The sequence below is a fragment of the Macaca mulatta genome, chromosome 10, assembly GCF_049350105.2.
Source record: "Macaca mulatta isolate MMU2019108-1 chromosome 10, T2T-MMU8v2.0, whole genome shotgun sequence".
NCBI lineage: Eukaryota > Metazoa > Chordata > Mammalia > Primates > Cercopithecidae > Macaca > Macaca mulatta.
This window is the reverse complement of record NC_133415.1, coordinates 35,169,310-35,196,926: the sequence shown is the minus strand read 5'-3', so window position 1 is coordinate 35,196,926 and position 27,617 is coordinate 35,169,310. Positions and strand designations below refer to the sequence as shown.

At 44.7% G+C, this 27,617-nt stretch overlaps 1 protein-coding gene and 1 long non-coding RNA gene across 11 annotated transcripts in view; one reads left to right on the top strand and one right to left on the bottom strand.

Annotated features, from left to right (window-relative positions):
* Positions 1 to 530: 530 nt before the first annotated feature.
* Positions 531 to 5,980, bottom strand: LOC144332001 (uncharacterized). Its single transcript, XR_013399668.1, has 3 exons — positions 5,688 to 5,980; positions 5,040 to 5,171; positions 531 to 3,855 (listed from the first exon to the last, which is right to left on the bottom strand). It is a non-coding gene; the product is annotated as an uncharacterized LOC144332001 (long non-coding RNA).
* Positions 5,981 to 6,044: 64 nt separating this feature from the next.
* The window catches only part of LOC100426034 (acyl-coenzyme A synthetase ACSM3, mitochondrial-like), a 134,119-nt gene continuing 112,546 nt past the window's right edge, over positions 6,045 to 27,617 (top strand). For 5 of the 10 annotated variants that reach the window (XR_013399662.1, XR_013399666.1, XR_013399661.1 and 2 more), the window contains exons 1-3: positions 6,045 to 6,156; positions 10,073 to 10,184; positions 26,817 to 26,961. The gene's annotated coding sequence lies outside the window, so the exon portion shown is untranslated. Of the gene's footprint in view, positions 6,157 to 10,072; positions 10,992 to 12,592; positions 16,717 to 25,704; positions 25,776 to 26,246; positions 26,480 to 26,816; positions 26,962 to 27,617 lie in introns of those variants that run through there. The other 5 variants (XR_013399663.1, XR_013399664.1, XR_013399665.1 and 2 more) reach the window with 5 other exon arrangements.

Here is a 27,617-nt window from a genome sequence, read left to right as displayed (position 1 = left end):
AGTTCCCTTTGTAAGTGACCTGACCCTTTCCTCTAACTCTTGTTAAGGCTTTTTCTTTCATATTGACCTTGGAGAATCTGATAACTGTGTCTTGGTGATCATTGTCCTGCATAGTACCTCACAAAGGTACTCTAAATTTCTTGAATTGGCATGTTGACCATGCTAATGTGATTGAGGATATTTTTGTGTGGATTATATTCCCAACAACTTTTCCAATTTTTTTTTTTTTTGAGATGGAGTCTCGCTGTTGAACTCCAGCTGAACCCCAGGAGTTCAATGGCACAACCTTAGCTCGCTGCAACCTCCACCTCCCAGGTTCAAGCAATTATGCTGCCTCAGCCTCCTGAGTAGTTGGGACTACAGGCAAGCACCACCACACCTGGCTAATTACATATTTTTAGCAGAGATGGGGTTTCTACATGTTGGTCAGTCTGGTCTTGAACTCCCAACCTCAGGTGATCAGCCGGCCTCAGCCTCCCAAAGTGCTGGGATTACAGGCATGAGCCACTGCACCCAGTCTCTTTTAACTCTTTTTGATTACATGAATCTTCCAATTTCCCCCAACCACCAGTGAATTGTTTCTATTTTTTTTTTTTAAGAGAATGACAGAAACTCCACCCTGTTCCAGTGCAAGAGTACAGGGATTCCCTGGAAAGACTCTGGCTTGGAGCCCTCAGACCAGAGTTTAGGTCCAGGGGTCCACTTGGTGACTCAGGAAAAACCCTGGACCCCACCTCAAGGGATCGTGGATCCCCCTGGTGGGGGTCTCAGAAGCAGGAGGCTGCTGGGCCACGTCAGGGACAAGGCTTTCTCCAGCATGCCCATGCAAGGCTCCTCAATAAAAAGAAATCATGTTGCCTGTTCTGCAGCAGGCACGCCATCCTCAGGCCCCTAAGACCTTCAGGGGACATTTCCGCTCTGCCATCTGTGTGAACACACTCTACCTCCTAGCCTCTGCCATGTCACACATGACTGAGGCTTCAGATGAGTGACCTCCCCAGGGTAACGTGGGCCTGTGCTTGGGTCTCAGCCTCTTCTATGACCCTTGGGTGGCTCTCAGCATGGGAGGCTGCTTCCTAGGCCTCTATTTGCTGTTCTGTGAATGGGACAGGTAACAGACCTCTAGGGCAGGCATGAAATGCCAAGCGCCTGCCACAGGGCCTGACCACAAACTCTCAGGAAATTCAGGTCATTCTCTGGGAGTGGCCACAGATGCTTCTCAGAACCCCAACCTCTGGCACTACTCCAGCCCATGCAGTCTGGGCAGGACCCTTCATCATCCAGGTGTCCCAGGCCCACAAGTATCTGACACCTCAGATGGTACTTGTGGCCCACTGTGTGACCCCAGACATACCTCCATGTTCTCTGGGCTGGGTCTCTCAGCCGCCACAGCTCTGCAGAGCCCAGGCTATGGGCTCCAGCCCCTAAGCTCCAGCTTGACTTGCTAAATCTTGCTAATGTAATCTCCAGGGCTAATTTTAATCCTGGACAGGAATTGGACACATTCCCATGGCTAGGATGGGTCCCTGGAGGCTGGAGGTGACACCATCCCACACGACCCAGTGCCAAGGTCATCCCCCAAATGACCCCTATGCCTGTGGTCTCATGACAGCAGGGACCGGGCTGAGCTTGGGCCTGAGTCTCTTGAGCATAGAAGGCTCAACTAAGCCCCTTCTCAGTCTGTCTCAATTTTAGTTACAGAGACACTATGGCTAGTGCAGGGGTCACGTGACAGGGGAACCCCCCCCCCCCAAGAGGCAGGAAGTTGGGGGGCCTTTCTGGGCTGAGATCCTAGAGCTGAGACAGGAAGTGAATTCCATGCACAAGGAACAGCAGGTACAAGGATCCCAAGGGGGAGAGAAACAGCAGTGAGGTTGGAGTGGGTGGGGAGGGTGAGAGGCCACAGAGGCTGGGCCACACTGGGCCTTCTGAGATGCAGGAGGCTCTGGGATTTAGTCTAAGAGCAAAGATGAGTTATGAGAGGGTTTTGAGGAGAGAAGGGATGGGGTTGATTTATCATTTTAACATGCAGCTCATGGCTACCATGGAAAGCGGGACTATCAGGGCCGGGGTGTAGATGGCAGGAGGCTGGAGATGAGGTCAGGGCTGTGTCCATCTGAGCAGAGCTGGGGTGGTACCCTCTGTGTGCTGGTCTGTACCTCACACTGTAAGTCACTGGGTCTCACAGCTTATTTGACCCTCCAGAACATCAGGAGGTGCCCCACCAACTCTGGTGCGAGGTGACAAGTGCAGATGAGCTGATGCAGGGCTTAACTCTCCTGACCCCCCATGACACTGCAACTCTCCTGATTCCATCACCAAAGAACCAAACTGTCCCTGACTCTGCCCCTGAGAGATCAAGCTCTAATCATGGCCTCCCTTGCTGACACATTCTCCATGGTTCCACATTGGCCTTGTGAGAAAATTTCTGCACCCAACCTGACATTCAAACACCTTGCCCTAATCAGCTCCTGCCTACTTCTCTCTATCTTTGATAAATATTTCTGTCTAGACAGTCCTTTTTTCCCTTCCCCACCTAGCCAACTCCTAGTGACACTTCAGAACTCAGCTCAGGTCAGATGAGGAGGTTCATGCCTGTAATTCCAGCACTCTGAGAGGCCAAGACAGGAGGATTGCTTGAACCCAGGAGTTTGAGGCCAGTCTGAACAACATGGTGTAACCCCATCTCTACAAAAAATATAAAAATTAGCTGTGTGTGGTGGCATGTGCCTGTAGTTCCACCCTGAAGCAGGAGGATCAATTGAGCATGGAAGGTCAAGGCTGCAGTGAACAGTGATTGTGCCACTGCACTTCAGACTGAGCTACAGAGAAAAAAAAAAAAAAAACTCAGCTCAAAAAAAAAACATTCCTCCAAGAAGCCCTCCCTGTCATTCCTCTGGAATCCCACAGTCCCCATTCTTCCCCTGTAGTTCTGACCCAGTGGGGCTGGCAGTATATACATCCAGCTTTGTCTCCCCTAGACTAGACAGCCCTCTAGATCAGGCCTAGGAGTGAACAGTAAAATTTAGAGAGTGTAACAGGTAAAGAGAGATGTGACTGACTCCCTCCTCTTCAGCTTCCCTTGACAGCTTCCTCTCAGACTGCCCCAGCTGATATCCTGCCCAGAAATACACATGCTTGCAAATCCAGCCACTCACCATTGACCTGTCTTGGACTCAGGTGTGAAAAACCAGTCAAGGAATGCAGACCTGGAAGCCCAGGGTGTGTGTGTGTATTTTAGTCAGGTGAAAAATCCCACCCAAGCTCCAGACAGACCCTGGCGGCCCATTCTACACATGTTGGTGAGGTTGGCATTTCTGGGGAGGTGTCAGCAAAGGTTGAATGTGCCAGGCATGAGGCAAAGGCCAAGGTTTAGGGAGGCATTTTCTACACACACACCTGCCCCCTTGCCTTGTCCAGCCAGAAAACAGAGAGCTGTGGCATCTGCCCAGCACAGAGGCAGATAGGTGGATCCACTGACCCAAGGATAGAGCAGGGAAGACAGGACAGGAGAAATCCAAGAGGGCTTCTAAGGGGAGAAGGCATGTAGTTTGGCTTAGATGCAGAGGCTAGGTAGGGGCCTGAGCAGATGAGTCGGGGACTGGGCATTTGAAGCTAAGAGTCTTGCACTTTCCTACCCCTTTCTTTGGCACCCTCATACTTGAGCATTTATTAGCAACTTGTGCTAACCACTGAGCTAAGCTGACCTCCAAATAATTACAAAGCTTAAGTAAACCAGCATCCGTAGATGACAAAGGTGACTGAGGACCTACTGTTACAAAGGCAAGGTAATTTGAGGCTGCAATGAGCTATGAGCAACTGTGTTCCAGCCTGGGAGACAGAATGAGACCCCATCTGTAAAAAAAAAAAAAAGAAAAAAAAAAAAAGAAATATACATCAATCTCAATTTTTTTTTAAAAAAGGCAGATGGCTTTACAGTTGTTTTATCAAAACTCAAAGTAACAGGAAAGCCCAAATTATTTCAACAAAGTCAGACATTTTAAATAGATGATAGCTGCCCAAGTCATTTTTATGAAACTTCTTTATGTCAAAACCTAAGTCTAAAAAGAGGAAAGTGTTGACCTTCATACAGGCTGTGTTAGGCAGAGATTTCAAGGAAGTCTTCTCTGAAGAGGTGACATTTGAGCTGAGACCCGAAGCACCAGAAAGAGGCAGCCAAGCCAGGAAGAGGCAGGAATGGGAGGGTCTAGGGCAAGACTGGTCCTGGGATGGGGAACTACAGCGGCAAAGGCTTGGCATTTGGAAGCACAAAGAGTCTGTGTGACTGGACAGCATGAGAGGAGGAGATGGTGATAGGGTGTGCACTGCTCAGGCCACCTGGGTCCTGGAGCCTACAGTGAGAAGCATGGGCTTGACTCTGAGGGCAAAGGAGAGCCATGGAGAGTTTGGGTAAAGGGGAAGGTTGGCATTTAATTTTATAGCTTTTTGAAGTTTGTTTTGTTTTGTTTTCTTAGAAACCGGGTCTCAGTCTGTTACCCAGACCAGAGTGCAGCTCAAAATATTTTCCAATTTATCTTGTGATTTTTTTTTTTTGATCCAATGATTTAGAGGTGGGTTGTTAAATTTTCACATATTTTCAGATGTCCAATATGTCTTACTGTTAGTTTCTAATTGTTTCAGTCAGATAACTTATTTGTTATCTCTCTCTCTCCTGTCTTCTGATCCTGTTTTTCCATTGACTATCATTTTTTAAATAAACTTATTTCAATGTGGCATTTACAATCCTATTTTAATTTTTTGCTCTATCTCTGATGTAGTCGTTCCAGGGATTATAATGTGCTTTTCAATTTTTCCAACGAATGAAGAACGAAGTGATCGACTTCTTGCCCCAGCTGGGGCTCTGGAGCGCTGCTCCGAGGCGGTGGATGGAGGGTGCCAGGCACGACATCAAGAGTTCTGCAGCCAGGGCCTGGGACAACCTCCCGCTCCACCTCCCCGGAGCCTCGCAGCCAGCGCCCCAGTGGCCCGTGCGCCCCGGCCAGGCTGGACCTCAGCGCTGTGGCGGCCGCAGACCTCACCTGAGCAGGCCCGGGGCTGTATGCGGACCGCCAGGCGCCCAGAACCCTAGACGCAACCGGCGGGCTGGATCCGCACTGCGACCCTGAGGAATGGATGATGTGCAGGCGACGAAGCTACACACGTCTTTCATTCTGGAGGGGGAAAAAAAAAGAAAAAATGGAAATGGAAGTTTGAAAATATGTGGGCTCTCCGTCCTTTCCTTTGTTCCTGCGCGCCCTCTGGGGTGGGAGGCTCAGCGAGCTTCAAGAGGTGGTCGGGATTCCCCCACCTGCCCCCAGATCCCCGGGAGAGGTCAGCACGGCCCCTTCCGTGGGTGTCACAGAGACGGATGCGGGTCCCTCTCCCTGGGAATGGGTAGGTCTGGGTCCAGTCCGCAGGACCCCCTCGCGAGTGCTGACGCAGAATGGAGTTGAGGTTGGGGCAGCGCTGGACCCCAGGGCCCCTGCCTGCCTCCTGGGGAGCTCGGTGACCCAGGCAGCCCTGGTGAGGCCGCAGGTGTCTGGGACCTAGCGAGGCCCCAGGGCTCCCACAGGACGAACGCCGACAGTGAGGGCCAAGGAGGCCCTGCTGCCCTCAGGACTGTCCCTCCAACCCCCAGCTTTCCGTGGTTCTTGGGCCCCCTCTGCAGAGGGGCAGGGGAGACCAACCTGGATCCCGAGGCGCCGAGCTTGAGGGACCCCAGAGCTCCAGCCAGGCCGCTTCCTTTGCGGATGGTGAAGCTGAGGTCCAGAGGAGGGCAGGGGCAGGTCCCGGGCGCTCCCCAGGCAAAGGGAGCCGATCTAGGGGCTGGGGTCACAGGAATGGCTCCTGCGACCTCTAGGGCCCTAGACCCCGGGAGGATGAGAGACTGGGGGCCTTTCGTCCACCCCTGGGGCTGGGCAGAGGTTCAGCCTGTGTAAACCGAAGCAGCTTCTGGCCAGTCCCAGCCGCGGCCCCTTTAAGAGGGGGCGGTGCTTCAGCCTGGCACGAGGGACGCTGCCAGCGTGCAGGCCCCTACGGAAGCCGAGACTGCGCTTCGTGCGAGGCCCGGGCACCAGCGGCGGCGTGGTCAGAGCGAGCCTCGCAGAAGCTGCGGTGGTTTCCGTGTGTTGGTGGAGGAACAGGCAGATCTCGGCGGTAAGTGACGGGGGATGAACCCCACTGGGAACCCTCTGGGTCTCCCTGCTCCTTCCCGGCCGCTCCCTGCTTTCGGGCCCTGACTTCTTCGTGGGCATCTGGGCCCGAGTCGTCAGCGCGGGGGCGGTTGTGGGATCCTGGCCGCTGCAGCGTCCGCACCCCGGCCGGTAAGGCTGTGCCCCTGTGCGACCCGCGACCGGCCTATGGGAACGCCCTGGCCCAGAGCCGGCGGTGAAGCGCTGGACCCGGGTCCCTCCGAGCCCCACGGGCCTCTGAGCTGGAGTCTAGGGTTATTTTTGATGCCTCAGGGTCTTTAGAAAGAGACCTCGTTAGAGCGGGGAACAGCTGTAGTTTCAATTCTTGGAGGAGTCTCCAGCTATTTAGCTGTTTCCCATGGTGTGTACCCTAATTTTCATTTCCACATACAGTGTATGAATTCCCCTTTCTCCAAAACCACACCCCCATTCCAATTTTTTGGGGTTTTGTTTTTGTTTTTTTGAGACAGTCTCGCCCTGTCTCCCAGGCTGGAGTGCAGTGGCGCCATCTCGGCTCACTGCAACCTCCGCCTCCGGTTTCAAACAATTCTCTTCTCAGCCTCCTGTGTAACTGGGACTACAGGCGCCCGCCACCACGCCCCGCTAATTTTTGTATTTTTATTTTTAGTAGAGACGGGGTTTCACGATATTTGTCAGGCTGGTCTGAAACTCCTCACCTAAGGTGATCCGCCGGCCTCGGCCTCCCAAAGTGCTGGGATTATAGGCGTGAGCCACCACTTCCAGTCCCTCCTATTTTTAAAATTTTTTCTAGGAATATTCAATAAGCGTGAGATTATATGCATGTGGTTTTGAATTACAGTATTCTAATGAATAGTTAATTTTGAGGACCTTATCTCTTATCTGTTGTTCGATTTTATATCTATGCAGAATTGTCTCTTCAGGTTCTTTGTGAAATATTAGATTGGATTTTTTTTCTACTTTGTAGTGTTTTTTGTGTACACGTTAGTTGACAACAACTCGTGAATTACATGATTGCCTGAAATTTTTGCCAAATCTATAGGATGCTTTTTTATTTGGAAAGTAGTTTTCGTTGCTATGCAGAAACTTTTCAGATTGATGTAGTCCCATATGGTTTTTGTTTTTGTTTTTGTTTTTTTTGCGTTTCATGCATGTAATCGTGGTCACCCATATTAGAAAACATGTGTCGGTAACAAAGCATTTAATTGTCAATGAGGTTTTTCTTCCAGGGTGTTTGTTTCTTTTCCTCTTTGCAAAGGTTAGCAGAGATTCAGGTGACCCAAAATATATGCTCAACCTGTGTTTTAGTTAAAAACATTTTGTGGTTTATGGTATTTTGTTTTGGCCTTCGGTTTGTGGGTGAGGAGGTTGATTTTCATACATCGTGTAAAATAAGGGTCCTATTTCTCGCCTCTGAATCCAGATACAATTTTTCTTAAAGGTATTCATTGAGCAGACTCTGCTTTCCACGTTGTAGTGTTTTTTATCAAAGTCAGTTGACTGTGTCCATATTTGTGCTGATCATGTTTTTGTCCTCCCTGTTTTGTTCATATTTCTAGGTATTTGTTTTTATGCAAGTAGCGTATATCGGCTGCATAATTACAAGTTGGCAGTTTAATTTGGTATCGAGGATTGTGGGTTCTCACTTTGATTGTATTTCTCAGGATTCCTTTAGATATTCATTGTTTTTATGGTTCCCTGTGATTTTTAGCACTATGTATTTATTTCTGTTAATTTTTTTACAATGTAAAGGTCCATAAATAGGGCACATTTGTATACATATAGAGTGTTTGTGGTGAAAAAACATTGGGAATCTTGCATTTACAAGAGTCGCCATTATCACAAACAGTTGTTAATTGCTTTGTGGTGAAAACATTTGGAATCTTTTTTTCCAGATTTTGTGAAAAAGGTATGATCTTGTGTTAACCTCTAGTCACTGTGCTGTGGAACAGAGGAACAATTCATTCCTCTCACCTAAGTGTAATTTTGTACCTATTTCTGATCTCTGTCCGTGCCCCCTCTTCCCTCCAACCTCTGGTAACCACTATTGTGCTCTCTAGATCCATGCAATAAAGCGTTTTATCTTGGATTCTACATGAGTGAGCTGTGGCAGTGTTTTTCTTTCTCTGCCTGGTTTAGGTCATTTACCATGATGTCCTCCAGGTTCAACAGTATGGCTCCAAATGATGAAATTTCATTCTCTTTTTCTGGCTGAATACTATTCTATTTGTAGACATCCACCAGTTACTTTATCCCTTCATGTGTGGATGGGCAGGTAAGTTTATTCTTTATCTTGGCAGTTGTAAATAGTGCTGCAGTTCGCATAGGATGGCAGATATCTCTTGCAAGGACTGATTTCTTTTGCACCGAAGGTATACTTAGTAGTAAAATTGTTAGATGAAGTGGTAGTTGTAGGTTTAATTTTTGGAGGAATCTCCCACTGGTTTTTGTAGTATGTATACTAATTAACATTCTTACCAAACGAGTTTCTCTCTGGAAATTTACACCAGAATTTGTGTCTCTTGATATGTTTTATCACTTTGATAACATCCATTTGAATTATAGTGAGATGATATGTGTGTTGTTTTGATTTACATCTTTCTCATGATTTGTGATGTTATCCAAGGTTTTAAAACTTGTTTTCAATGTTATGTCTTCTTTGCAGAAATGTATGTTCAGGTTCTTTTGCCGCATTTTGTTTGGTTATTAGTTTCTCTTTTGTGTTTTTGCTAGTAAGTAGTGTTAGTTGCTTAGACATTTTGAAGACAACCTTTTATCGGATGTATGTTTGTCGAAACCTTTCTTGTAAACTGCAGGATTTTTTTTTTTTTTCTCATGGATTTTTTTTTTTTATCTGCTTGGGCACAAACTCTAGAGGGTGATGTAGTCCCACATGTGTCTGTTTTCTTGATTCCCTGTGATGTAGGTGACTGATGAAGAAAAAATCATGGCCAAATTAATCCATCACCCATGAGTTTTCCGCTGTGTTTTTGTTTTGTTTTGGCACACTGTAAGCATAGATCCCTGCTGACCTAAATATCCCCACACCGTGTGTCTTCTCATGGGAGGAGCTTGATTCTTTCAAGTTTTGTTTATGAGTCTCTAATTCATTTTGAGTTGATTGTTATGCCTTTTACACAATAGGGGTCCTATTTTATTATTTTACACAGGGATATCCAATTTTCAAAACAATTTATTAAACCGATTCCCCTTCTTTTTCATGTCTTTTGGTGTTCTTTTACAAAATGTGTACACTACCTAGGAATTTGGGTTTGTGATTGAGCTCCCTCATTCTATCAGTTGGTCTGGATTTCTCGGTTAATGCCAGTCATCTATTTAGATAACTAGCTTTTCAATGTTATTTCAAATGGAGGACAGTGATGCATCCCACGTACTTTGTATTTCCAGGATTGCTTTCGAAATTCAGGGCGTTTCATGGTTCCATGTGAATTTTAGCATCGTTGGCATCGTTTAAAACAAAAAACGAAAAGAAATTGCCCTAGAGTATATGTATATAACTAGAGGATGCAGGGGCCATTTTGATATAGGTACACCTAGCATATTGATTAAATCACAATATTTAGCATCTATGAAGTCCTCTAGGTATTATTTGTGGAGAAGATATTCAGAATCCTTTCCAGCTATTTGGAAAATTCACTACAATATTAACCCTAGTCACCCTGCTATAGAAGAGAAGGGCAGGATTGATCTCAGTTTTCTAAGTGTAACTTTGTACCCATTACCAATCTCTGCCCAGGTCCCTTCTTTTCCTCAGCCTCTGGTAACCACTGTCGAACTTTCTACTTCTATGAGGTGAAGTGTTTTAGATCCCACATGCATGAGATTATGCAGTATATGCCTTTCTCTGCCTGGCTCATTTCCTTTAACATAATGTCCCCCAGGTTTTTCCACATGGCTGCAAATGACTAGATTTCACCCATTTCTATGGTTGAAGAATATTCCATTCTGGATGTATATTGCAGTTTCCTCATCCCTTCATCAATGGATGAACAGGTAGGTGTATTTCCTGTCTTAGCTATTGTGAGTACCACAGTACCCAGGGCAAGGCAGGTATCTCTTCCACACAGGAATTTCATTGGCTGTAAATGTATAGCCAATGGCAGGATGGCTAGATGAAATGGCGTTTTTACTTTGAGGAACTTCTGGCTGTTTTTCCTAATGTGTGTACAAATTGACATTCCTACCAATCGTGTATTAGAAGAGTTTCCCCTTCTGCAAATCTATACCGGTTGTTTCCTTTTCAAACTTTTATTTTTGTTTTAGGTAACATTCATTCTATGAGGGTGGAAGTGGTATCTCTGTGGTTTTCCTTGACATTCTCATGAGGATTAGAGCTTTTGAGAAACTTTTCTTTTACCTGTGAGTCAGTTTCACATCTACTTTTCGGACATGTCTATTCAGGTCCTTGGTCCAAACTTAGCTTGGGTGTTTGTTTTTGCTTCTGTTTTTATTTTCCCCCCACATGGTAGTGTTAGTTTCTTGCACGTATTTTATAATGACCCCTTTCAAAGACAGGATTTTCCATAGTTTTCTTTCAGTCTGTGAGATGCCTTCTCTTCTGGTTCATTGTTTTCTTTTCCCTACATAAGATCCAATGTTTTCCATAGTACCACATGTTTATATGCTAGTGGTGACTTTTGTGTGCAACTGAAAACAGTGAATAGGCCACACGCGGTGGCTCACGCCTATAATGCCAGCACTTTGGTAGGCTGAGGCAGGTGGATCACCTGAGGTTGGGAGTTCAAGACCAGCCTGACCAACATGAAGAAACCCTATCTCTACTAAAAATACAAAAAATTAGCCAGGCATGGTGGCGCATCCGTGTAATCCCAGCTACTCGAGAGGCTGAGGCAGGAGACTTACTCGAAACTGGGAAAAAAAAAAAAAAGAAACTGGGAGGCGGAGGTTGCAGTGAGCCAAGATCGCACCATTGCACTCCATCTTGGGCAACAGGAGTGAAACTCCATCTCAAAAATAAAAAAAAGTGAGAAAGATTGTCACACCCTGGCATTGTCTATGGGTTTTTTTTTTTTTCTATTTTTCTTCTTTTCTTTTTATTTTTATATTTTACATTTTACAACGCGTGTGCATAGATTAGTCTTCTAAAATATACTCTCACCCTATGTTTCCTAAGAGAAGTAAGTGGTTTCCAGATTGAGTTTAGGTCTTCAATGTAATTTACATTGATTTTTGTCCTATTTCACTGTTTCATGTGGTTATCCAGTTTGCTTAAAATTGTTTATCGAAGAGGCTTTCCTTTTCCCATTGTGTCTTTTTGTGTTCTTTTGAAAAATGTATTCACTGTATATACATTTGGGTGGCATATGGGACTCCCTCATTCTGTCCATTGGGAAGCCTTTCTATTTTTATGCCAGTAGCAGATTGTTTGGATAAATACAGGTTTTAGTTGTTTCATCTTTTTGCCCACTTAGTAGCTTTAGTTTCTTGTGTATGTTAGATAACAGTTCCTTTCAGATACATGATTTTCCATAATTTTATCCCAATATGTAGGATGCCTTTTCTTTGGGTTTATTGTTTTCTCCTTGTTTAGAAATTTTAAAGTTGTCCTTTGTCAAACATGTTTACATTTGCTTTTGTTAGCAGTGATTTCTGTGTCCCATTGGGAAATACAAAAAAGAGGTGGTGAAGCCATTGTATTGTTAATGGGTATATTCTCCCTAATTTTCTCTTTTTGCAATTTGTGTTCACAGATTCAGGTTTCCCCAAAGTAGACACTCACCCTATGTTTTTTCCTGAGAGCTTTTTTGGTTTCAGGATTAGACTTAGGTGTTCAGTTTATTTTGTGTTGATGTTTGTGTCTTGTGCAACGTAAGGGTCTTACTTCAGTCCTTTGCACGTGACTATCCAGGCTTCTCAATCTGAGTGTCTTTGGTGTGTTTCTGAAATACGTGTTTACTCTACATAATTTTGGTCTGATTATCTGGCTCCCTCATTTGGTCCATTTGGTTATATTTCTGTGTTGATGCCACTAATGGATGGAGAGGGTCAGTGTAAGTTTTATTTTGTTTTCTTGTGTGTGTGTGGTTTTGTTTTGTTTTTGTTTTTGCTTTCAGCCTTGATTTTCTAAAAGAATACCTACTTTTACTGTGATTAACAATATTATGAACACAGTACCAGTTGGGTGGTCCATCATTTAGAATATCTCAGTAGGGGTAAATGTTAATGAAATAATAGAAATAACAAAGAATTTATCAACAGAGAGCTCTCATACACAAATAAGTTCCAGTATAAAGGAGTTTAGTAGGCCGGGTGTGGTAGCTCACGCCTGTAGTCCCAGCACTTTGGGAGGCCGAGGTGGGCAGATCACATGAGGTCAGGAGTTTGAGACCAGCTTGGTCAACATGGTGAAACCCCATCTCTACTAAAAATACAAAAATTAGCCGGGCATGGTGGCATGCACCTGTAATCCCAGCTACTCTGGAGACTGAGGCAACAGAATAGCTTCAACCTGGGAGGCAGAGGTTGCAGTGAGCTGAGATCGTGTCATTGCACTTCAGCCTGGGGGACAGAGAGAGACTCCATCTCAAAAAAAAAAAAAAAAAAAGGTTCAGTAAACAATAAACAAATGTCACTTAACCTGTATAAGAGTTATAAAGCAGTTAAACATTTCCCCCAAAATGTTGGAAGGATATGTAAGGGTGATAAATAAGACCATTAACTGGATTGAGACACACAGAATACTACAGACAAATAGGACATATGGATATAAAAGTAAAAGTTATGAGAAGCCTTTGTATCAACATATTAGGGTATTATAGCATGACTAGACATCCTTCATGGCAGGAGGACAGTGAGATTCAACATTAGGAAATCCACTAATACTATTAACTGCATTCATAGAGTTAATGAGAATGCCATGTGTTCATGATCATAGATGTAAAAAGACACTGTCAGGATTCTACAGCATAGTATATTTTAAAAATTTAACCAAATCAGAATTGCTGTAAAAACGTATAAAATGGGAAATGGGTTTGGACAAATAAAAAATAATGAAACCACAATTTTACAAAAGTATATTTAACAGTATGAAGAGGTCAGTGATTCTTTAATCAATTCATGAATTGAGCTTGACTCCAATATAGCTACTATCTGTGCTCTGGGGATAAGAAAGTTTATTGCAAAGAAGAATCAACAAAAATACCCATAAAAGTCTGAATATAAAAAATAAACTTTCATGTATTGTAAATACTTGGAAATTGAAAGTGTGATGTTGATTCATAACTACACTGAGAGAACAATGAAGTACAGAATTCAAAAAATAGAATGAAACATATGTAGAAATGTGCTGTACAATAAAAGCAGCATTGTAACAGAGGAGATGTAGGCTCTGAGTGTCTCACTGGAGACTGAAACCCACAGATATGCAGCAAAGCCTTTGTCTCCCTAATGTTTTTGCCTCCTGCTGGTCGTGTGCTTTCACACATCAAGAGCTCTGGCTCAAATGTTAAATTTGCTGTTGTCTGATGGGTGAGATTTTTGCTGACATAGTCCATATTGTGATACGGTCTTAGGGCCCACAGGATTATTCCTGGTCATCTAAGATGTTCCTGACAACTTATCATCTTAAGATGTTACTGACTTTATCACCTTCAACTGGCCCCTGTTTATTCTTTGAAATACCAGACACACACATTGTTTCAGTAATTCTTTCAGTTGGTGATTTGCCTGGTGCAGAACTATGTGAGATCACCTCCCCTCAAATGACCCACAGGTGGTAAGAATCTGTGAACAAACGGTTCACAGGAGGACCAATCACGTGTGGACATGGAGTGGGTAATTTCAAGGTGAGGTAGTCAACCTGTACCCTAAATTGGCACAGACAGGAGAAGCCACAATCCTTTAGCAAGAAAAATTACAAAGTATAAATATCCCTTGTTAAGAGAAACGGAGACCATCTTCAGAGGATGTAATGGTATTAAAATGGTATTAAAATTCTCATTGTTCAGCTCCCACTTATGAGTGAGAACATGCAGTGTTTGATTTTCTGTTCCTGTGTTAGTTTGCTGAGGATGATGGCTTCTAGCTTCATTCATGTCCCTGCAGAGGACTTGATCTTATACCTTTTTATGGCTGCATGGTATTCCATGGTGTGTATGTAGCACATTTTCTTTTTCTGGTCTATCATTGATGGGCATATGGATTGGTTCCATGTCTTTCCTATTGTGAATAGTGCTGCAGTAAACACGTGGAGCAGATGATTGCTCAAAGCAAGATGAGCTGCAAGCATGATGGAGCTTAGAGCAGATAGAGCTCCAGGCGAGATGGCACTCCAAGCAATATGAAACTTGGAGCAGATGTTACTGAAAGATGGAGCTGCAAGCATATAGTCTCAGAGCAAGATGGAGCTCAGAGCAAAATGGAGCTCAGAGCAGATGGTGCTCAGAGCAGTATGGAGCTCAAAGTGATTGGAGCTCCGAGCAAGGAGGAGCTCACAGCAGATGGTGCTTAGAGCAAGATGGAGCTTGGAGGGATTGGAGCTCCAGCAAGATGGAGCTTGGAGCAGATGGAGCTCTGAGCAGATGGAGCTCAGAGCAAGATGGAGCATGGAGTGTTTGGAGCTCAGAGCAGACAGAGCTCAGACAAGAAGGAGCTCCAAGCTAGATGGAGCTTGGAACCGATGTTCCTCTGTGTAAGATGGAGCTCAGAGCAAAATAAAGCTTGGAGTCATTGGAACCCCGAACAGTGCTCTGAGCAATTGGCACTCTGAGCAAGATGGAGCTCTGAAGAAGATGGTGCTCAGAGCAGATGTAACTCTGAGCAATAAGGAGCTCTAAGCAAGATGGAGCTTGGTGCAGATGTTGCTCAGTTTTAGATAGAGCTCAGAGCAGTTGGTGCTTACAGCAGGATGGAGCTCAGAGTGATTAGAGCTCTGAGCAAAATGGACCTTGGAGCAGATGGAGCTTTGAGCAACATGGAACTCAGAGCAGATGTTGCTCAGAGTAAGATGGAGTTCTAAGTAGATGGTGCTTAAAGTAAGATGGAGCTCAGAGTGATTGGAACTCCAAGCAAGCTAGAGCTCGGAGCAGATGGAGCTCCGAGCAAGATGGAGGTCAGAGAAGATGTTGCTCACAATAAGATGGAGCTCCAGCCAGATGGTGCTCAGAGCAAGATGGAGGTCAGAGTGACTAGAGCTCCAAGAAAGAAGAAGGTTGGAGCAGATGGTGCTCAGAGCAAGATGGTGCTCAGAGTAATTGGAGGTCCGAGCAAGATGGAGCTTGGAGCAAATGGAACTCTGAGCAGATGGGGCTTAGAGCAGGTGGTGCTCACAGCAAGATGGAGCTCAGAGCAGATGGAGTTCTAAGCAGATTGTGCCCAGAGCAAGATGGAGCTCAGAGCAGATGGAGCTCTGAGCAAGATGAAGCTCACAGTGGATGGTGCTCAGAGTAAGATGGAGCTCCAAGCATATGGTGCTCAGAGCAAGATGGAGCTCAGAATGATTAGAACTCCAAGAAAGATGAAGATCTGTGCAGATGGTGCCTAGAGCAAGATAGAGCTTGGAGTGATTAGACCTCCGAGCAAGATGGAGCTAGGAGGAGATAGAGCTTTGATCAAGTACCTCCAAGCAAGGTGGAGCTTGGAGCAGTTGTTGCTTGGTGTAAGATGGAGCTCAGAGCAAGATCTCAGAGCAAGATGGAGCTTGGAGTGATTGGAACTGTGAACATTGCTCTGAGCAATTGGAACTCTGAGCAAGGTGGATCTCTGAGCAAGAAGGAGCTCTAAGCAAGATGGAGCTTGGAGCAGATGTTGCTCGGTTTTAGATGGAGCTCAGAGCAGATGGTGCTCAGAGCAAGATGGAGCTCAGAGTGATTAGAGCTCCAAGCAAGATGGAGCTCAGAGAAGATTGAGCTTGGAACAGATAGAACTCTGAAAGAAAGGAGTTCAAAGCAAGATGGAACTTGGAGCAGATATTGCTCAGTGTAAGATGGAGTTTAGAGCAACATGGAGCTCAGAGTGATTTGCACTTTAAAACGTTGCTCTGAAGGATTGGAGCTCTGAGCAAATGGTGCTCGGAGCAAGATCGAGCTCGGAGTGATTGGAGCTTCTAGCACAATGGGGCTTGGAGCAGATACATCTCTGAGTAAGATGTAGCTCAGAAAACATGTTGCTCACAATAAGATGGAGCTAGAGCAGATGGTGCTGAGAGCAAAACAAAGCTGGAAGAGATTGGAGCTGTCAGCAAGGTGGAGCTCAGAGCAGATGGATCTCTGTGCAAGATGGAGCTTGGAGCCAATTAAGTTCTGAGCAAGAAGGAGCTGTAAGCGAGATGGAGCTTGGAGCAAATGTTGCTGTTTCAGATGGAGCTGAGACCAAGATGGAGCTCAGAGAATATGCTGCTCACAGTAAGATGGAGCTTCAGGCAGATGCTCGAAGAGCAAAATGGAACTGGAAGTGATTGGAGATCTCAGCAAGATGGAGCTAGAAGATGGAGCTCCGAGCAAATGGAGCTCTGAGCAGAGGGTGCTCAGAGCAAGATGGAGTTTGGAGTGATTGGAGCTCTGAGAAAGATGGAGCTTGGAGCAAATGGAGCATCAAGCAGATGGTGCTCAGAGCAAACTGGAGCTTGGAGTGATTGGAGCTCCAAACCAGATGGAGCTCGGATCAGATGGACCTCTGAGCAAGAAGGAGCTCCAAGCAAGATGGAACTTGGAGCAGATATTGCTGGTGTAAGATGGAGCTCACAGCAGACGGTGCTCAGAGCAAGAGGGAGCTCGGAGTGATTGGCACTCTGAACGTGGCTCTGAGCGATTGGAGCTCTGAGCAAGATGCAGCTTGGAACAGATAGAGCTCTGAGGGAAAAAAAAAAAAGGAACTCTAAGTAAGATGGAGTTTGGACATGTTGTTCGGTTTTAGTTGGAGCGCAGGGCAAAATGGAGCCCACAGTGATTACAGCTCCAAGCAAGGTGGAACTCAGAGCACATGTTGCTCAGAGTAAGTTGAGCTCCAACCACTTGGTGTTCAGAGCAAAATGGAGCTGGAAGTGATTGGAGCTCCCAGCAAGATGGAGCTTAGAGTGATTGGATCTCCCAGCAAGATGGAGCTTGGCGTAGCTGGATCTCTGACTAGATGGAGCTCTGAGTAAGATGAGTGTCTATGCAGATGGTGCTCACAGCAAGATAGTGCTTGGAGTGATTGGAGCTCCAAGCAAGATGGAGCTTGGAGCAGTGGAGCTCTGAGCAAGATGGAGCTTGGAGTAGATAGAGCTTGGAACAAGGAACTCCAAGCAAGATGGAGCTTGCAGCAGGTGTTTCTCAGTGTAAGACGGAACTCAGGGAAGATATGCTCAGAGAAAGATTGATCTCAGAGTGATTGGCACTACAAACATTGCTCTGAGCCATTAGATCTCTGAGCAAGATGGAACTCTGAACTCCAAGCAAGCTGGAGTTCAGAAAAGATGTTGCTTAGAGTAAGATGGTGCTCCGAGCAGATCGTGCTCAAAGCAAGATGGAGCTCAGAGTGATTGGAGCTCCAAAGAAGCTGGACCTCAGAGCAGATGGAGTTTGGAAGAGATGTTGCTTAGAGAGTAAGATGGAGCTCAAAGCAAGACGGAGGTTGGAGCAGATGTTGCTTGGAGTATGATGGAACTTGGAGCAGTTGGAGCTCTGAGCAGATGGAGCTATAAGCAAGATGGAGCTCAGAGCAGATAGAACTTTGAGAAACATGGAGCTCTGAGCGAGATGGAACTCAGAGCAGATGGAGCTCTGAGGGAGTTGGAGTTTGGAGCAGATGGAGCTCTGAGCATGATGGCACTTTGACTGAGATGGAACTCAGAGCAGATGGAGCTCCAAGCAATATGATGCTATGATTAAGATGTAGCTTGGAGCAGATGAAGCTCAGAGCAGATGGTGCTTGGAGCAAGATAGACCTTAGAGCAGATGCAACTCTGAGCAGGATGGATCTCAGATCACATGGAGCTCTGATCAAGATGGAGTCCTTATCAAGGTTTAGGTTGGAGCAGATGGAGCTCAGAGCAAAAAGCGCTTAGCATAAGATAGAGCTTGGAGTGATTGGACCTCTGAGCAAGATGGAGTTTGGAGCAGATGAAGCTCCAAGCAAGACAGCTGGGAGCAGATGGATCTTGGAGCAACATGGAGCTTGGAGCAAGATGAACCTCTCAGTAGATGGAGACACATCATTTGTGGTAGATTTCATTCACTCATGGTGACTTTTTAAACAACACATTATTTAGACATCATTTGGCGCCAGGTCTGACCTGCAGACGCTGGCCGAGGGACGGATGAAGTAATGTATGCAGACATTTTTGCTGGGTCGATGGCTAGGGGACTGGGCCACTCACAGACACTGAGGAGGGTGCCGTAAAGAGTCACAGAAGCCACAGCCCTAACAAGCCAGAGCTGTGGGCATTTATTTAGTATACATTTAATGACAAAGGCATTGAGTCAGCACAACTTGTGGGTAATTAACATGGTTGCCTCCCACACACAGACACACTTCAGAGAGAGAAGTTGTGCGTGTGGATGGTTAAATGCCAGGTTCCAAGGCCTAAGTAAACTAACTTACCTAGATCAATTCCCTTACACTTCCTTGTTTTCTACCCTGAGAGAATTCAGCTGCCTTCAGCCAAATCCTCTTTTGAAGCTTTTGCAAAACCTCCTGGCCTTTCAAGAAGGTTTGCATCTTTTTCGTGTAATTTCTCCCACCACCCTGATCGATCTCCTGCATCTCCCCCTTTTCTGTTTTTTTTTTTTTTTTTTTTTTTTTTTTTTTTTTTTTTTTTTTTTTGCATCAGGTTTTTTGATTGAAGAGTACAGATGTGTGAAACAACAGGTTTGTCAGGCACAGAAGTTATAACTCGTATTCCAGCTTTTCATCATAGAATTAGTAAATAACATAAGATGAACATAAGTATAATCAGTAACATTCTTTTTCAATCAAGGATTGACCCTCAGGAGTGGGAGTCTATCCAGGAGAGATGTTCTCACACATTCTTCCATATGACTGTTTGTTGGGTGTGTAGAGCTATGGCATTTAGGGATTCTAGAATTTTAGTTTTAAGTTGCCTTATGTCTGCTGTTAAATTATCATATAAGGTTCCCCAGAGGTGTTGTTTCACCTCATCCCAACTAAATATTGATTGATTCCAAGGTAGAGAGGTCACACAGATATGCTTATGCTCCAAGTCACAGTTTAATTCCCGTTGGAATGCCAGTGCATCTTGCCACTCCCCTACATATTCTGAGACAGCTTGGAGGGCTTGCAGGCATGCAAGAATCTTTTGATCTACACCCTGCTGTAAGAGAAACTCGTTAGACATATTTCTTTCTAAGTTATCTACAAAGGTAGCTGTTTGTACTGATTCAGTAATGGAGGCCACAGCAACACTAGCAGTTGCCAGTATGACTATGGCTGAGACTATAAAGGCTCTAAGTGTGCCTGTGAATCTTTTGTGTCTGACCTGGGACACGGTATGTTCTAAGGTGGCAAGAGCAGAGGAACCTTGCCATTCGTGTGTCAAATTGGTAGGAATGCTTCAGATTGTCTCCTTAATACCATGACACTAGTAATATTTAAATTAGATATATTGTAATTAGTGGTGCATGAGGCAAACCAAGCCTGTCCTTGCACTCAGGTCACAAACATGGAGTTTTGGGGTGTAATGGAAATATTGATCCCATAAGGAAAACATACGGATGGCTAGTGCAAATGAGGCACTGATCTGTGTGATTATGAATAAAGGTTATAGTATAACTGTTACTTTAATTATGATATGTCGCATGCCAGGTGTTAAGGGAGGTGCTAAGATGTCCCAGGCACCATAAAGTGTCTTGGGATGGCATGGACTCTACTTGGGATCTGGCATATCCCATCCCCCCATCAGCCCAAATTATAGGGGAACAAGACGTGGCTACAAAATTCAAAATTGTGATTGATGCAATGATGGATGCTGACATCAGTATGGTTGCTCTGCAAATGGCAGTAGAGGCTCCAGTCTAAGATGTTATAATTGCCTAACTGGAGGCTATAGGCTTACCCCCTGTGACAGACCTACCAGCCAAAGTGGAATCCGTTACTTTCCTGCCTACATTCTTTAGCACAGGAAGGAATGTTGGGGGAAGTGGCATTGGTTGCATTGCCCGGTTTAAGGCTACCTGCAACCAAGAATGTTAAGGCATTTCCTTTGCCATAACGTAGCCACAATTGTATTCGGGCAGGTACACAATAAGGGTTAGAACTATTATAACTTACACACAGTGGGAGGATAGTGGAATAATATGTAGTGTTACCTGGCACCTTAGTCAATGTGTGCTATTAATGAAGGACCCCACTGTAGGTAAAGTCAATCCCTCCTAGCCAAGCAGTTACATTATTAGAGGCTGAGAAGGGGGTGTCTGCCCAAGTAACAGGCTGGAAAAAAAAGGCAGATCTAAGAGGTGAGCCCAATAGAGTGTAGCAAGTATGAGTTGCAGGCAAAATGAAAGCATAAAAAGGGTCAATACCCTATGCAATGTACAATGAAGAGCATAGCAAGGAACAGATTATCTGGAGCAAATGGTGTCTGTGTCTAGAGCAGGATTCACTTAGCCTCCTGAGTTGTCTTCTTCAGCATCTCCCAGGTGGTGTCCAGGGCTTGTGTTGTCTGAGGAAGCTGCATCATCCGGGGCTGCGGGTCTTGCAGGGTCATTTTCTTCATTTCTGGTACCAGGTTGGATCCTAGCCACACCATAGTATAGTTTGATGTGTCGTGCTGGAATCCAAAGAGGATCTGAGGGAGTGTGAACACAAGCATTTCCTCTTCCCCATGTTAGCAAATCATTTGGACCACACCATTCATTAATGTTTACATCTTTTCATAAAACTGTGGGTTTTATGTCTTGAGAGATTTTAGCAAAGTTCTTTTCTACAGCTGACTGAAATTTATTTAAACTTAAACAATTAAAGGTAAACAAGGCTTGTGCCAATAGTGTTGCAGGATCCTTACTCATATTCCCCCTTTGTAGTTTTTAAGCATAGTTTTAAAGGTGGGATGGACACGTTCTATGGCCTGTCCTTGGGGATTATATGGGATACCTGTGGAATGTTGGATATTCCACGTGTGACAAAATTGTTTAACTTGTGAGCTGGCATAAGCCGGATCATTGTCAGTTTTAATTTTTGTGGGCCACCCTATAAACGCAAAAGTTAAAAGAAGATGTTTAATGACATATTTGGTGGACTCTCCAGGAAAAGCATGTGCACTAATTAGGTGAGAATTGATATCAATGGATACATATGCATATCCTAGTTTTCCAAATTCAGGGACGTGTGTAACATCTGTTTGCCATAACTGATTAGGTTCTAGTCCTCTAGGGTTAACACCCATTGAAGGAGGAGACATGCCTGTGAGCTGGCAATCTGGGCATTGCAGGATAATTTGTTTAGCTAGTCTTTGGGTAAGTTGGAATTGTTTAGTTAAGTTCCTCCAATTTTGGTGGAAATATGGATGCAATTGGGTGGCTTGGTTAAGCAGTGACGCCATAACTTGCAGTCTGCTTGATCATTGACATGAACTAGTGGGCCAGGCAGTAAGCTGTGGGCTCAAATATGTGTGATAAAAATAGGAGGTGTACATTGATCTAGCAATTGCTGAAGTCGCAGAAAAAGTGCAGACAGTGTGGGCTCGAGAGTAGACTTAATGAGGGCTGTCACAAGGTTCCGCAATAGAGTAAGCAGAGTCACTAACAATATTGATAGGCTGAGTAAACGTCTCCAGGGCCAATATGAAGGCTCCAACCTCAGCTCTCTGAGTGCTAGTAAATCCAGAACGAGTGAGGAAATTATGTGATCTCCACCAAATAGCCGCTTTTCCATTTTTACCAGAGCCATCAGTAAAAAGCATTAAAGCATTAGGTATGGGGGAGTGAACTACTTTGTAGGCACAACTACAGGAGTATGAGATAAGAACTGAATTAGTTTGTCAGCAGGGAGGGCATGCTCTATATGACCTGCATAATGAGAGAGTACTATCTGAAGATCTAGATAGGGGCAATGCTGCTTCAAATTGCCTTTCGCACAGAGGAATTCTGATGACATCAGAGTCATAACCTAGCAACTGATTGCATCACTTGTGGCCTGAATAGATGACTTTATTAACTAGCTGGTTATAGGGAGATAGGGTTTTAGTCCCTGTATGTGAGCAAAAAACCCATTCTAGGAAGCGTAGCCCTGGAGCCATCTGGCCTGTTAATCCTATTGCAGAATGTTTGGTAGGATAAACAAACAATTGAACTGAATATTTTGGGTCTGTGTGATCTAGTTGCCTCTGAGAAATAGCTTGGTCTAGTTCCTCCATTTCCCTTTTTGCTGCAGGAGTTAAATACCTGGGAGAGTTTAGGGCTGTATTGCCCTTTATGATAGAAAACAGGTTTTGCAACTTATCAGTAGTTATACCCAAGCCAAATAATATTGCCTAGTAATTTTTGATAATCATTTAAGATATGTAAGTTGCTAGTATTTAACCTTTTGAGGTCTTACTGACCAAGAAGTTAGTATGGATCCAAAAAATTTTCAAGGAGAGGACATTTGTACTTTTTCAGGTGCTGTGATTAAACCTCATAACTGTGTATTCTTTATGACAGAGGCATGCAGACTTAAAAATACTGGCTCTGTTGGGGCTGCCAGTAATATGTCATCCATAAAATGAATAATAATCTTGCAATTAGGAAATTCTTTTCTACTGGGGAGCAAAGCCTGATTTACGTGATACTGACACATGGTATGACTGTTTAGCATTCCTTGAGGAAGCATTTTACCATGAAATCAGCTAGCTGCTCTTTCACTGTTGATAGCTGGCATAGTAAATGCAAATTTTTCTCTGTCCTGTTCTGCAAGGGGAATAGTATACAAGCAGTCTTTTAAGTCAATAATGACTATAGGCCAAACTTGAGGAATCACTATGGGGGAAGGGAGGTCCTGTTAAAGGGGCCCCATAGGTTGCAAACTAACATTGATAGCCCGTAAGTTATGCAAACGTCTCCACTTGCTAGACTTTTTGGGAATTTTGAAAATGGGCAAATTCCAAGGGCTGTTTGATGGTTCTGTATGGCTGTCTCTTAATTGCTCCTCAACTAATTCATGGGCTCATTGTAATTTCTCTCCCTTTAAAGGCTACTTTTCTACCCAAATAGGATTTAGAGAGAACCACGTTAGGGGTAGGGGAGGGATCATAACAGTGGCCATTATTAGAAAGGGGTCTGCCGAGTGACCCCCCCTCATTGGGCTAATAGGCCCCATGCCCAAAGGTTAACAGAAATGGACATGATTAGAGGTTGTATAACTGCTTTTCTTCCCTCTGAATCACAACATGTTGGGGGGGGGGTGTTCTGCTTGGCTGTATGCGCTTCCCTGATGCCAACAATTTTTTGTTCCTGAGTGACCCAAGGCCAAGTTTCTGGCCAGTTTTGATCACTAGTGATCGAAAAGTCCACCCTTGTGTCCAATAAGCCAATAAAATTTTATTTCCAATTTTTAAGGTAATCATCGGTCTCTGATCAGTGATTAATTGGTTCCATTATATTCCTGTGGCTCCTGTGCTTCCACAACTTCCCTTTCCCCTTTCCTTTCCCTGGGTGTTGGAGACCCAGTATGGTAAAAATAGTAACTGAGCTGTCTTTAATCCAGGGGGAAAGACTATGCAGACCTTTACATTCCATCATAACTAATATCTCCCCTTGATAATCACTACAGTTACCCCAGTGAGCACACTGATTCCTTTACTGGTTAGGATTGATCGCCCTAACCAGGACTAATCCCGCTGTTCGCAGAGGCAGTGGGCCCAAGATTCCAGCTGGAACCCTTTTAGGGCCTTCTGCTTCTTTTAGCACTAATTCTTTGGGCAGAGTAAGTCCAATCCTTTGGTGCCAGTGGTGGCTGCTGTGAGAGAGAGGACTGTGGGCTTTCCATCCAATCGAGGAAAGTCACTGACATTGCCCCAGTTTGGAGCAGGGACTAGGGCCAACCCCTCATGAAGTTTCCCTCCAGATTACTTAGGGTGTTGCCATTTTTATCAAATTTGGACCTGCATTGATTTGCCCAATGTTTTGCCTTTTTACATTGGGGGCACAGAGAAGGAGGTTCTTTTCCTGAGTTACCTTGGTCTCTACTATTGGGGCATTCCCTCTTCATATGACCTGGCTCTCCACATAGAAAACAATTTGGGTTTTTCTCCCTTTTCACTTTAGGGGGTCTTAATGCCATAGCTAATATTTGTATATTTGTGTATTTCGGTCCCCACCGGTTGACATGCTCGTATAAGTTCCCTGACTGTGGCTGCCTTTCCTCTGATTGCCTGCATTACTTGCTGACAGTTGATGTTAGCATTTTCATAAGCCGATTGCAACAATAAGATATCAGTGGCCTGGGCATGACTAATTTGTCTCTTAATTTCCTGGGTTAATCGATTGATAAATTCTACAACTGGCCCTGAGGCCCTTGTCGAACATTTATAAAAGATCCCTCTTGAACTCTGCTTTCAGGAATTCGGTCCCAAGCCCTGACAGCGCACAAAGACACTTCTGTATAGGCTTGGGGAACAAAATTTAGTTGTTGTACCTTGGCATGGGGACTCCTCCCCTGGAGCATAGCAGCTGTTATGTCTTGCCCGGCCACTTGATTCTGGTTGGCTTGTTCTCACAACTCATCATATTCTGCCTTCCACAGGAGGAATTGGCTGGGCTCCAAAGCTGTTTTAGCTAGCACTGACCAGTTCTATGGGGTCATGTGGTAGTTGTCTGCTATGGCTTCAATTATTCCTTTTGTAAATGGGCTAATGGCTCCTTTTTGTTTAATGCATTTTCTTATCTCTTTATAAGTGTCAAAAGAAATGGGTTCATATACCTGATTGCCTTGTTGATCTTGCATTACCGGGCAGGGTAAGAGCTCCCCTTCTAATGCCGCTTGCCTAAGACAGGGTCCCAGAGCTGTAGTGTATCCCTTGTATTTTTTCCAGTTGTATTGGTGGAGGGGGCTCAGGCAAAACCTCCATTTCCTCTTTGTTATTTTTGCCTGGTAATGGCTGGGCTGAGGGAGAAGGAGGAGGTGGTAAGTTAGGTGATGGTTCCTCTTCCGTTCCCTTTTTGGACTCTTCTTTGTAGAGCAGGACCAAAGCAGCCCTGACTAAGGCCTGTAACATTAGAGATGTTACTGGGAGCTGTTGCCTTTGTGTATGATGTTGTTTAAGATTTCACTCCACTTGTTCCCAGAGCTCTACATCTAGCGTGCCTTCTTTCGGAAACCATGGGTTATGGGAAACAACGGTTTGTATTAAGTACCTTAATTGAGCCTGCGAAACCGAGGCCTCACTAATTTTAAGCAACTGTTTCAGTACTTTTATATACTGTTGCTGCCGAGCTGATAACTGTTGCCCCATGATGAAACCCTAGCCTGAACAATTTCCTCAAACTTGGAAATCCCAAGCGGGCACCAGTGACTTATTGACTTACTGACTGCACAGTCTCTTCACCTTCATTTTCAAGGATTCCATCGTGATTTGTTGCAGCTTTCCTCACACAGGGGCACTGCCTGCCAGATCTGACCTGCAGACCGTCGCCAAGCAGTGGATGAAAAAATGTACGCAGACAGGTTTTTTGCCTGGGCCAGTGGCTAGGGGACTGGGCCACTCACAAACACCAAGAAGGGTGCTGTAAAGAGTCACAGAAGCCACAGCCCTGACAAGCCAGTGCTGTGGGAATTTATTTAGTACAGATTTAATGACAAAGGCTTTGAGTCAACCACAACTTGTGGGTAATTAAGATGGTCTGCTCGCCACCAGAGAGAGCAGTCCTGCAAGTGGATGATTAAAGGTCAGGTTCTGGCCTTTAATCAAACTAACTTATCTAGATCAATTCCCTTACACTTCCTTGTTATCTACCCTGAGAGAATTCAGCTGCCGTCAGCCAAATCCTCTTTTGAAAAGCTTTTGCAAAACCTCCTGGCCTTCCAAGAAGGTTTGCATCTTTTTCCTAAAATTTCTCCCACCACCCTGACCAATCTCCTACAATTTGGGGAAAAAAATAAACACTTAGCATTTGTCTTTTGCAGTCTTCACAGAAGGAAATTCTAGCAGATTTTAGTATCAAACTTCTAGTGAAGGAGCAGACCATATCTTTGTTGGGTATGTGTGTTATGATCCCAGTCCTAGAATCACCTTGCAGTGGAAAGTTTAATGACAGTTTAGAGGTCTCAACAGAATACATAATCCAAGAGAAGACTTAAGGAATCCTACCTCAAGCTCATTGTCTTCGGATATCAGAATGGAGAACTACTTTTCCAAGGTTAGTTATAGCATCTCTTTTCTTTTGGTTTTCGGATTTCTAATATAATTCTTGTATTTTTGTGTTAACAGATCAGGGCAGGTTCAGGACCACATTAGAGACCTTATAAACCAGACCTCTCACCTTTAGGAAAGGGCTACTAAGGGTTGGCTCTGCTGGGGTGTCTCCTGCTCTTCACTCTCAGCTCTTCCCTTTAATGGGATCCCTGACCTCTATCTTCCTTCTCCTTTTGGGGCCTTGCTTTCTCAATCTTTTCAGTTTATTTGCTCCCACCGAGAAACCATCAGACTTCAAATAGTCTTTTGATGGGGATATTAACCTCTTTCTTTCCCTCCAGGACAACCAAGTCCCTGCATATCTCCTCTGGACACCACAGGTTAAACCTTCCAAGAGATAGCAACAATTGTCAAAACCTCTTCACCTTGATAGCAAGGAAGGAGGAAGGACCCTGAAGACCTTTGATGCCCCCTTTTCAGCAGCAGGTAGCTACAGAGAATGACCTCTGCCCCGTCTCCCAAAAGATTTGTGGGTCCCAACTCCTTGAGGGAGAAATGCAAGAGTAGACAGATATGAGCAGGCAAGAGGGGGAGGTATCCATGTTGGAAAAAATGCTCTGGAACACCTTTTAGGATGCCCAGTACTCATTCCTTGGTCGAACTGTCAGAATATTGTTAACTAGATCCTGATAAGGAAGGAAAAAGGCAAAAGGGGAATTCCTGAGAACTGAGCAGGCACAATGAGTACAAAATTGATGGCTATACCTTCCTGGGATTGTGATAGTAAGCAGTGCCACCATTAGATAATAAGCAGTGCCACCATTGATCACTGGTTCCCATGCATGTGCATTAATCACAGTAAGGGAGGATCCCCCAAACTTTGATGACAACTGGGTAAAGAAAGAACTGAGACAATAGAAGATCACAATGCAAAATGTCTTCGGGGTGTTTCCAGCAGGGTTAGCCTATCACTTGGAGTGTACTTGTACTTCCCCAATAAAACTCTTGCTTGCTTTACAAATTGGTCTTTTGGGTAAATTCTTTTTTCCAAGAAAACAACCAAGGATCACCCAGATCGGTAACATCATCATGTGATTTCACTCAGTAAGAGTCTTTCTGAGGATCTCAAAGTGAATCCAATA